This window comes from Dipteris shenzhenensis, chromosome 7 (assembly GCF_047967505.1).
Source record: "Dipteris shenzhenensis isolate YYH24624 ecotype China chromosome 7, Dip_SZ_1.0, whole genome shotgun sequence".
NCBI classification, from domain to species: Eukaryota; Viridiplantae; Streptophyta; class Polypodiopsida; order Gleicheniales; family Dipteridaceae; genus Dipteris; species Dipteris shenzhenensis.
This window is the reverse complement of record NC_141602.1, coordinates 59,054,441-59,065,421: the sequence shown is the minus strand read 5'-3', so window position 1 is coordinate 59,065,421 and position 10,981 is coordinate 59,054,441.

The window sequence follows — 10,981 nt, the reverse complement described above, 5'->3', positions numbered from 1 at the left end:
ATACCACCATTTTTTCAAGTGCACATTGGTTGATTATATTACATTCAAAAAAACAATCACAAATTCCCAATGGTGATACATTATGTGAACAATTTCCAAACTCTATAAGGCTTAAATCTCAATTTAATGAAGTATGTCTTAAAACCGTCCTTCAAATCATAGGAGGCACTCATGAATAATTTTAGAGATGTGATCATCATGTTTTTTAATATCATTTTTTGAAGGGGAATACAAAAATAAGTTAAAAATAGACATGGACATACATTCTAGGAAAAGAATGAAACCCAAATGCAAAAAAGCCCTAAGAAACAAAAAAAATATCAAAAGTGATACTTATGTATGAGCATGTTCTATATCTAGAGTGGCCCATGAAGTACCTATGGAGTCTCCTGTATTGGTTGCTTGGACTTGTTATTACTTGCCTTGGGGTACACGAGATCCACATGCAAGAAAGTATTTTGCTTGCTATGAGCCACCACCACCACTAGCATAGTCAAGTGGAATGCTACTCCAACCTAGTGCAAGTATGAAGTTATTATGCATGTAGTATCAACAAAAGTAAGCAATATTTATCCTAATTGAGATAGGATCCATCATTTTCTACTACCTTTTCATTGGGCAACTTCTTGCCCAAGTTGTTGAGGTTTTGAATTACCTTGAAAGGTAGCTAGATTCCTATGGATTTGAAAATTGATCTTGAGTAATCGAGTAGCATGACGCCCATGCAAAGTACTCTCCATGCCTTCACCATGCAATCCGCTCCAAATCCCACCATAAACGTCCAACGACATGACACCCACACTTTGCAATGCACGTAACTCACCACTACTTACTGCAATAGCACATGCGAGATTCTTCTCAAGCAAGGCACAACCAGAAAACTAGCCCAAAACATCCACAGCATGCCATAATGGGAGGCACATCTCTTCAACTAGCAGCAAGGTTAAGGCTCTGTCAATGGGCAGTGATGCTCTCCATAGCCTCCCGGCTTCTACAAAGGCACCTACGCTAATGCAGACTAGTGAGCCACCATAGCCCATGAACCAGTTGCTCAGACAACTGCACCTCAGTCGGCAATGGGATGGGAAACACAAAGACACTTCTGGCCTTCTCCAAGCAAACAAAGCCCGAGCAAATGGCTCCTATAGATAGCTCGCCATAGCAAGCTCTTCCGTGATGCCATAGGCCAAGCCTCTACACAAACAATAAACAAACACCCGGCTCCACGAATGGAGAAGACCCTTCGACGGATGGAATCTTCATAGATTCTGGAGCATCTCGTTGATTCAAAAAAATCTCATAAATTCTAGGGGATCTAACCCCCAAGACGAGTAACCACAAAATTAACACGTGGCACTCTATCACCCAGCTTATCCTCCACATGGACACTGCCACGTCAACAATTGGCTCCTTGGTCCACATCGACACATCATCAAGACATGCTAGCTGACACGTAGGCATGCATACATCATCACCGAGGGCCACAATGCCACATCACTACCCTACCACATTAGCAATCTCATTGCCATGTCACCATGTCATGTCATCGTTTGCCACATAGGGAGGATTACTAGAATTCGAGCAAGTACTTTCATACAATTGACATTCTAGTGTGATGATTTATGTTCAAAAAGTAGCATGCATTGCTTACTTTTACAGTTGTTGTCCTACCCATGATATTGTGAGAAATCAATTTTCTTACATACAAACAACAATTTCTAAAAATGTTTGGATCCTGTTTGGATATGTTTTTTCAAGGGTCAAGGAAGAAGGAGGGATGGAAGAAAGGGGTTAGAGTATGTGTTTTTCTTGTGAAATTTCCATTTTCAAGGCAAAAAATAATGGGAGGAGGAGCCTCCCAAGAGGCCACGATGTTGTGGTAACCTAGGAGGCTCCTCCTGCCAATTTTATTTGGGCCATAACTTGGTCAATCAGACTCCAAATATGGTCATGTTTGTAGTCAAAATGATCGAACTAATATGAATGAATCCATTTATCATGTAAGAGTCAAAATTCTAGAGCTTTAGAAAGTTTGTACTTATCTTTGTTTCATCAGAGATAAACCTTATCAAACTCTATATTTTCTTAAACTTTTCTCATATAGAGTTCAGGTCCTTGGTTCCCTCTCTCCATCCCACAAGTATATGCATGGTCATGGACATATGAAGGTGATCCATATTTTGTTAGCGTCATAAGGTGATCAATAATTTATTGGTTCCATAGTTTAAACATTTTATTCAGGTGATCATTTCATGTACAAAATGGATCAAATTATATGGGTAGCATAACAATTAATGAGCTACAAATAGTTTTTTATGAAGGATTTTTATAGGAGGAGCTTCTATATCATGGGCAAGACTATTGTTGTTTGTATGTAAGTCCACAAAATAACGAAACCCGTTCAACTCACATGCTATCTTACATAATTTTGAGTGACTACCTCGAGGTGTAGATTGCAAATTGCAGCATTTCCCCTATTCTATCTATTGAATGATTTCTATAATAGGTTTTCTCTTAATATGTTGCCAATAATTTTTCATTTGGTATTCATTGAATCATTACTGACTTGCATGGACTTATGAGTTATCCCCAATAGTAAGTTTTAACAGTGTATGTTGCCAAGAATCATACAAAAAATAAGTAAGAACAATCACTAATATTGTCATGTAGATTCAACCATTTCTAGTAAAAAACTATTGCTACTATAGGTTTAGAAAAAGTTCATCACAAGCATCGCTCAATGTTTTGACTTACTCCCATGTAGGTAGGTCCACCTCATACTACCACGTGGCATGATTGCCACATCATTACTACACATCTACCACATTAGCACTATCGCCACATCATCATATGATAGCCACATCACTGATGACCTCGACTGCCATGTCACTATCCAAACAAGAAGTGCCATGTCATTAATGTCATCATCTTTGCCACATCACCGACCACATTGGCATGACACATCACCACATCACTAGGCATGTGCCACATCATCACTTGATAGCTCAATTGCCATGTCAGTGACCCTACCACATTATCAATGTTCCCCATAGCTACCATCTTAGTAGGCCTAGTCACCTGCCACCTCACTTGCTAGCCATGTCACTACCACCTCATCACTATAATCCAGTCAGCTACCAACTCAGTATCCATGTGTCAGATGCCACATTAGCATGACAGCTGAGCAGGGCACAGTACTCCACAGAGGCACACTGCATGTGACCTCTCATGCCATATCACCCTCCATCCACCTCATCATTTTAATCACCCTCTTGGGATCAAAAATTTGGCCATTCTTTCGAGAGCCATAACTTTTGATCCAAGTGGAATTTGGAGGTGATCTAAAGAGTAAAAATGCACGTCAGATCATGCTCTACAAGCTGAGCACCTCAGATGTGCCCTTTCCCATAGGCTAGCATCATTTAATCCTCTTCATAGAAACCACCTGATCCATTAGCAGTGCACCAAGCACATAAAATGAATCCAGATAAAATTCATTTGCTATATTTTGCACTTTGACGTGCAGTCTAGTTGTAGACTAGCACCACCATATATAAGATCCAACTCCACCAAGCCAAGTAATCCATTGCCACATTACCCAATTAGTTTCTAGCAGCATCAATCCCATCGGATCTATCATCGGTCTAAACACTCACACATTTGACAACTAGTCTAGTACTCTTGGCATTCGACAATACATCACATAGTTGAACACTTGGCAGAGTGATCTTCCTTGAATTTAGAATTGTTGCATTTGCATGCACATATGCCACCCATGTATAGTCATGTTTAATGATTATTTTTTGGCATTGGTTCCTGCACACATATCCATCATCCTTGTACAGCCTCTTCGCTACTCGGCGACACTCAATTGTCATCATTTGATTACAAGCTTGATCCTTGGCACACATTGTTCTCACATGACGTAGTTTTAAACCATTTAGCATAATCCCCCAATGGCAACTCGTTTATAATGTTCTCATGGCTAGACACTCTTGCCGGTACACAGATAAGCCTCTTGCATAGAGCACCAGACCGCCGCCTCCAGTATCGAGTTATCCACATCACATAGTTGATGATACACCAATCAAAACTCCGGACCAGATCCGTGAGTGGAAAGAGAGCCTCAAGAGAACCTACTTTGACCATTCATTGCCACAGGGTATGTAGCAGTTTATGATATAGACTCGAGCCTCATTGGTCTCAAGAGATTGGATGCAGATGCTTGGGATGTTAGCATGGATCAGCCCATAGTTTTGTATCATGCACATTCCTCGGTAAGCCCTCAGCATGAGGCACACTTCTTGGTAAGCCCTCATCATGAGGCACACTTCTCGGTAAACCCTCAGCATGAGGCACATTTGGCAATAAGCCCTTAGCATGAGGCACATTTGATAGTAAGCCCTCAGCACGAGGTAGCAATCCCATTTATATCAGCACAACTTGATTCCAGTAATGTACAGTCATCACATTCATGCATCGATCTGACTCCATCTTTTGCCATAGATGTTATAGATACATAGCAAAAGTTTAGCTATGATCTTTAGCTATTCAGCAGGTAAGTCCTCCATATGAGGGACATTGTTGTCAATTCATTTGGGTTGGTGACACCCTCATTTGTCACAACCTACTGGATTACATCTCCATTGCTACATCAACTAGCTTCACATCTAGAAGCCTCTTCCATAGAGCAGTTGAACAGTCGATGACACGTTACATGTTCATCACATAGCAATACATGAACTCATTCATGCCGTCATCTTTCGATCGATCATTCTTTGATCCAGGTGGACTTCACTTTTGGCATATTTCCTTCCTCTTTCCTTTAGCCTATCTTCTGGGTTTTATTCCCAAAGGTGAAGGATGACCCACAACTTAAGAAGGGGAAATCCACCTTATGTATAGGATCGTAAGTTGTACTCATTGTACATGCTTTTGCTACGTAGTCACTGTGCTCACATACTGAGAGTGCTCTCAACGAAAGCAAGAATGGAAGAGGGAGAGAGAGAGACAGAGAGCCACACAAGTTTGGTGGGTGCAGAACCACCCTAATCTTCTTTTTCATTCATTTATATATGTGTTTGAGTATTGTACATAACTGGGGTAAAGGCACAGTGACATTTAACCCCCACAACCTCCCACTTAAAGGACAATGTGCCTTTAAGAGAGAACAACTAGTGAGCATACTATCCAATGCCCATCAATACACGACAATACTCAAACCGCTGACTAGGTAGACTCTTCGTCAGCATATTTGCAGGGTTATCATCTGTATGAACCTTGACAAGCTCTATGCGCTTGTCCTCAAGTACCTCCCTGATGAAATGGTACCTGATCTCAATGTGTTTGGTCTTTGCATGAAAGACCGGATTCCGTGCTAGCTGAATAGCACTCATGGAATCACTATGCAATGTCGGTACACCTGTATGAATCCCCAAATCTCCCACTAGCCGATCAAGCTATATAGCCTCCTTGCAACCCTCTGTGGCTGCAACATACTTAGCCTCTGTGGTAGACAAAGCAATGCACTTTTGTGCACGAGACATCCATGACACTGCACCACCTGCAAAGGTGAACACATAACCAGAAGTGGATCTCCTACTATCCACATGCCCTGCATAGTCTGAATCTGTGTACCCAAGTACACGAATGTCTCCTTTACCAAAGCAAATGCACATCTCCTTGGTACCCTTCATGTACCTCATGATGCATTTAACTGCCTCCCAATGCCTCTTTCCTGGATTAGCCATATACCGGCTAACAACTCCCAAAATGCAATGTCTGGTCTAGTAGCTATCATAGCATATATACGACTCCCAACTGCTGATGCATAAGGAACCTTGGCCATCATGGCCCTCTCCTCATCTGATTTGGGACTATCTGTATGACTCAGTTTCACATATGGAGGCAATGGAGTACTCACTGCCTTCCCCCCCTCCATATTGAAACGCTGCAATACTTTTGTAACATACTCTTTTTGTGAAAGCCAAAGGAGTTTCCTACTCCGATCACGCGTGATGCGCATACCAAGAATATGACCTGCAAATCCCAAATCCTTCATATCAAAGGCCTCATGCAACTTGGCCTTTAATGCATATAGCTCATAAGTATTCTTACTAGCCAATAGCATATCATCCACATATAGTGCCAAGATTATCAGGCTATTATCCTTAGCCCTTTTAGTGTAGAGGCAGTGATCAATTTCACTCCTTCTAAAACCCTGGGACCGAATGAAAGCATCAAACTTCTGATACCATTCTCTAGGTGCTTGCTTAAGACCATAGAGACTCTTCTTCAGCTTGCAAACTAAATGCTCTTTGTCCTTTTCTTCAAAGCCTTCTGGCTGAACCATGTAAATTTCCTCATGCAAATCCCCATGCAAGAAAGCTGTCTTGACATCCATCTGCATAAGCTCCATATCCTCTATTGCCACTAGTCCAAGCATGCATCTAAGTGTGGTCATCTTCACAACCGCAGAGAATATCTCATCAAAGTCCACACCCTTCTCTTGCTTGAACCCTTTAGCAACCAAATAGGCCTTGTACCTAGGCACATCATCACCTGTGACCATTTTGTAGACCCATTTACATGGCAATGCTTTCTTTCCATGTGGCAAAGAAACCAAGTCCCAAGTCTTATTCTTCATAAGTGAACTCATCTCTGATTGCATAGCATACTCCCACTTGCGTTGATCCTCACGCATCATAGCCTCTCTGTAGCAAGAAGGCTCCTCGCAATCAGTAAGCATCACATAGTCTACCCCTGGAACAAACCTATCAGGCGGTCTAGACACTCTAGATGATCTTCTCAAGGGCATTTCAGCTTGCTGTCCCATTTGCATATCAGCCACATTTGGCTCATCATTTCCACCAATAGATGATCCATCATCTACCCTTGATTGTATACCTGTGGAAGTACTTGGTGGCACCATTTCTTGCACATTTGGTGCATGGACAGCTTGCTGTCTATCAACATATGTAGGTGGATTCACATCCTGGAAAGTGATTCTCCTCATTTCCACATCCCTCATGGGTGCCTTATGCATCTTCTTCTCATTGAAGACCACATCATGGCTGCGTATGATCTTCTTTGCTTCTGGATCCCAGAGACGATAGCCCATCTCTCCACTTTCACCATAACCCAGAAAGATGCATTTCCTAGACTTAGGATCTAGCTTCTTTCGAAGCTCTTTTGGCACGTGTGCATATGCCTCACACCTAAATATATGCAAATGAGAGTAAGAGGGATTCTTGCCACTCCATGCCTCTTCAGGAATACCACCATCCAAACTCTTACTAGGTGATCTATTGATCACATGCACTGCAGTCTTCATTGCCTCAGCCCAAAAACCACCAGAAAGACTTGCATTGGAAAGCATGCATTGCAACCTTTCTTGAATGGTACGGTTCATCTTTTCTGCAACTGGATTTTGCTCTGGAGTATGAGGGGATGTGAGCTCCCTCTTAATCCCACGTGTATCACAGAAATGCTGAAAGTCATGAGAGAGATACTCTCCACCATTGTTAGTCCGTAGGCATTTAAGCGTTCTACCTGACTGATTCTCAACCAAGGCCAACCATTTCTGAAATACCTGGAACACATCACTCTTCCGAGCTATAGCATAAGCCCACACTTTCCTAGTTGCATCATCAATGAATGTCACATAGTATTCAGCCCCGCCTAATGACCGTGTAGGCATGAGACCACATACGTCTGAATGCACCAAAACAAGCATTTCAAACTCTTTCTTTCCCCTTCTTTTATGGGCTGATTTAGTCTGCTTCCCATAGAGACAGTGCTCACAAAATTCAAAATCAGAGAAACTCAAATGCGGTACATAACCCAAACGGCATAAGAGTTTCATTCCATTTTGGCTCATGTGCCCCAACCTGCAATGCCACAAAGAAGTGCTTGGTTGCTCGGTTATTGCAACAACATGATCAAATACCCCTGATACATGTAAGGGATACAAAGTCCCACACTTGGCACCCCTAGCCAAAAGCATAGAGCCCTTTTGAATTTTCCAACTTTGAAAGCCAAAAGTGGTGTGAAAACCAGCATCACCTAGCTGACCCACTGAAATAAGACTCTTGGTCAACTTAGGCACATGTCTCACATGTTTCAAAACAAATGCAGACCCATTTGCAAAAGAAAACTTTATGTCACCTGCTCCCACTATGTCACATGCATAGTCATTTCCAAGATGCACACAACCTGTCTTTCCACTATCATAAGTGGAGAACCATTCCCTATGGGGAGTAACATGGAATGAAGCACCAGAATCCAAAATCCAATCTTGGGAATATGCATCATCTGAAGTGGTAAGCAACTCTGTAGATAAACTAGACATGAAGAGAACATCATTGTCACTATCATGTGTGACTGCATTGATCTCCTCGATCTTCACTTTTCCTTTGTCCTCCCTTGGACTCTCTTCCTTTTGATTTGCACCCCAATTTGCATTCTTTTTCTTATCCTTTTGTTCTCTTTTCAGTTTGTAGCAATCCTTTTTCATATGGCCCTTCTTGCCACAATGGTAACACTCAATGTTCCGTGCCCTGGATTTGCTACGAGACTTCCCTCTTTCTTGGGACTTCCCCCTGAACTGTGATCTGCCCCTTTGCACATTTAAGGCTGCATCCTGCTTGTTGCCATCCATAGACTTCCGTCTAATCTCCTCGGCCAACAAGCTACCCACAACATCATCAAATTTCAATACTCCACCAGGTGCAGAGTTACTGACAGCTGTACGGAAGGTATCCCATGAGGATGGCAATGAACATAAGAGAAATATTGCCTTAGTCTCCGCATCAAAATTCATCTTCTGAGCCTAAAGCTGGCTGAAAATAATATTGAATTCATTCAAGTGAGAAGCAATGGAGACCCCTTCCTTCATCTGCAGCTCAAACAACCTCTTCATGAGGTAAACTTTATTAGAGGCAGTTTCCTTCTCATAAGTGGCACACAGTTTCTTCCACAAATCTTCAGTAGTTTGCTCATTTACTACTGTGAAATAAACTGACTCTGCAAGATGAAGTCTAATAGTAGACTTTGCTAATGCATCCAACTCATTCCAATCATCCTCAGACATATTTGCAGGCTTAGCTTCAATCCCTGCCAAGGGTTTAATCTGCTTCTTTTGAATAAGCACATCCCTTATTTGTTCTTTCCATAAAGAAAAGTTTGTCCCATCAAACTTTTTAATGCTGAAAAACTCCTTTTCAGACATGGAAGAGGATGCCATGATGCAAATAAAGCAAAATCCCAAATGCTAGTGCCTGCAAGAGAGAATCACAACAAATACCAGGTGCACCCAAATGTGTATGCCACAATAGAGTGAAATGTCACCAAAACTCAAAGCTCAAAGCATCAAAAGATGCATCTGACTCATGTGCATATACTATGCATCCATATGAGCAAATCTGGCCCAAAAGAAAATGCCAATAAGTGCCAAATGACTCAAGCATAAACACCGTCCACTGGCATATGCATCAATAATATCTCATCCAAGAGAGCATAGCACCATCAGTGCATCACCAACAATGTGTCAAAGCTCTCCCTCAGCATAAAATAGCATCCGTGTGCAAAGCGTCCATAAAAAATAGCATCCCACAAGGCAATTTGGGCCTATCAGCGCATCCAACAAGGACCGCAATGCATCCAAATGGCCTATAAATCATCCATTGCAACCCAATGCATACCACGAATGAGCGCACACTGCAACCAGAGTGATCTGCATAAGGTATGCTCAAGAAATCATAGTCCCACGGTAATGAGCGCTGCTGAAAATAGAACCTGAGATGCTTCAAAACATGGGCGCCATTGCATAATCGGACTCCGCAAGAAAATCTGCAAATATCTCTCTTCTGCCAGAACTCCAAAATCCCAACCGATGAATGAGAAATGGGAGTCAACACTTATCCACTGCCATGTGGCATAAATCTAAGGTTTCAAAACCTTAGTATGAAAAATGCATAACAGAGAGACGAAATCGAATACACAGAGATTTATAACTCTGAAAATCCTTCACCGAATCGCATAAGAACTGATAGGTAGGGGTTTTTGGGCGTCCGGAACGCAATGGGATAGACGGTTTTGGAAACCGTGGTCTCAATCACTGGGTCCAACACACGGACTGAAAAACGTTTTTTGAAACAGAGCTATTTGTAAACTCCACTGGAGTGCAAATGATGAGCAACATAGAAGTTTTAGGACCTCTTGAGTCCACCGGAACTGATAGATCTGCAAATGGTTGCTCCAAACTTGAGTTCCAACACCCGGGCAAAAAACGCAGGAACTGACACAGTGAGTCAGAAATCCAATGAAATGATCCCAGATTCAAGAATGAAGGTGTTTCCAAGCTCCTGAAGTAATGTGGACACCAAAAGCAAGCAATAGTTGCCTCTACAAGTCAATACGGAGTCTCTGTCATCGAACCGAACAGGGAAAAGCTCAAAAAACGACTTTTTCTTTGAAAGCACTTAATAGGCTCTCAAAACCACTTCGCAAAGCCAAAGTGACTTTTCCAAATGTTCCTCCAAGGTCTCTACATACTCGGATGCAAGTAAAGTCGCCCACAAAGCTTCCCACAGGGCTGCTGAGCTTCAAGCATTCACGCACGCTCAGCTAGATCACCCGGGCTCTGATACCAGTTGAGAGTGCTCTCAACGAAAGCAAGAACGGAAGAGGGAGAGAGAGAGACAGAGAGCCACACAAGTTTGGTGGGTGCAGAACCACCCTTATCTTCTTTTTCATTCATTTATATATGTGTTTGAGTATTGTACATAACTGGGGTAAAGGCACAGTGACCTTTAACCCCCACACATACGCACATATTACTTTGATTTCTTTCAGTTTTGGATGCTATCATGTGCACCAAACAAAATCCACAAAAAGGTTTTGCACATGCACCCTCTACTTTCCCAGTGCAATTTAAGATGGTGTAAATTGCACCATACCTCTAGGGCATTAGGGCCAAACC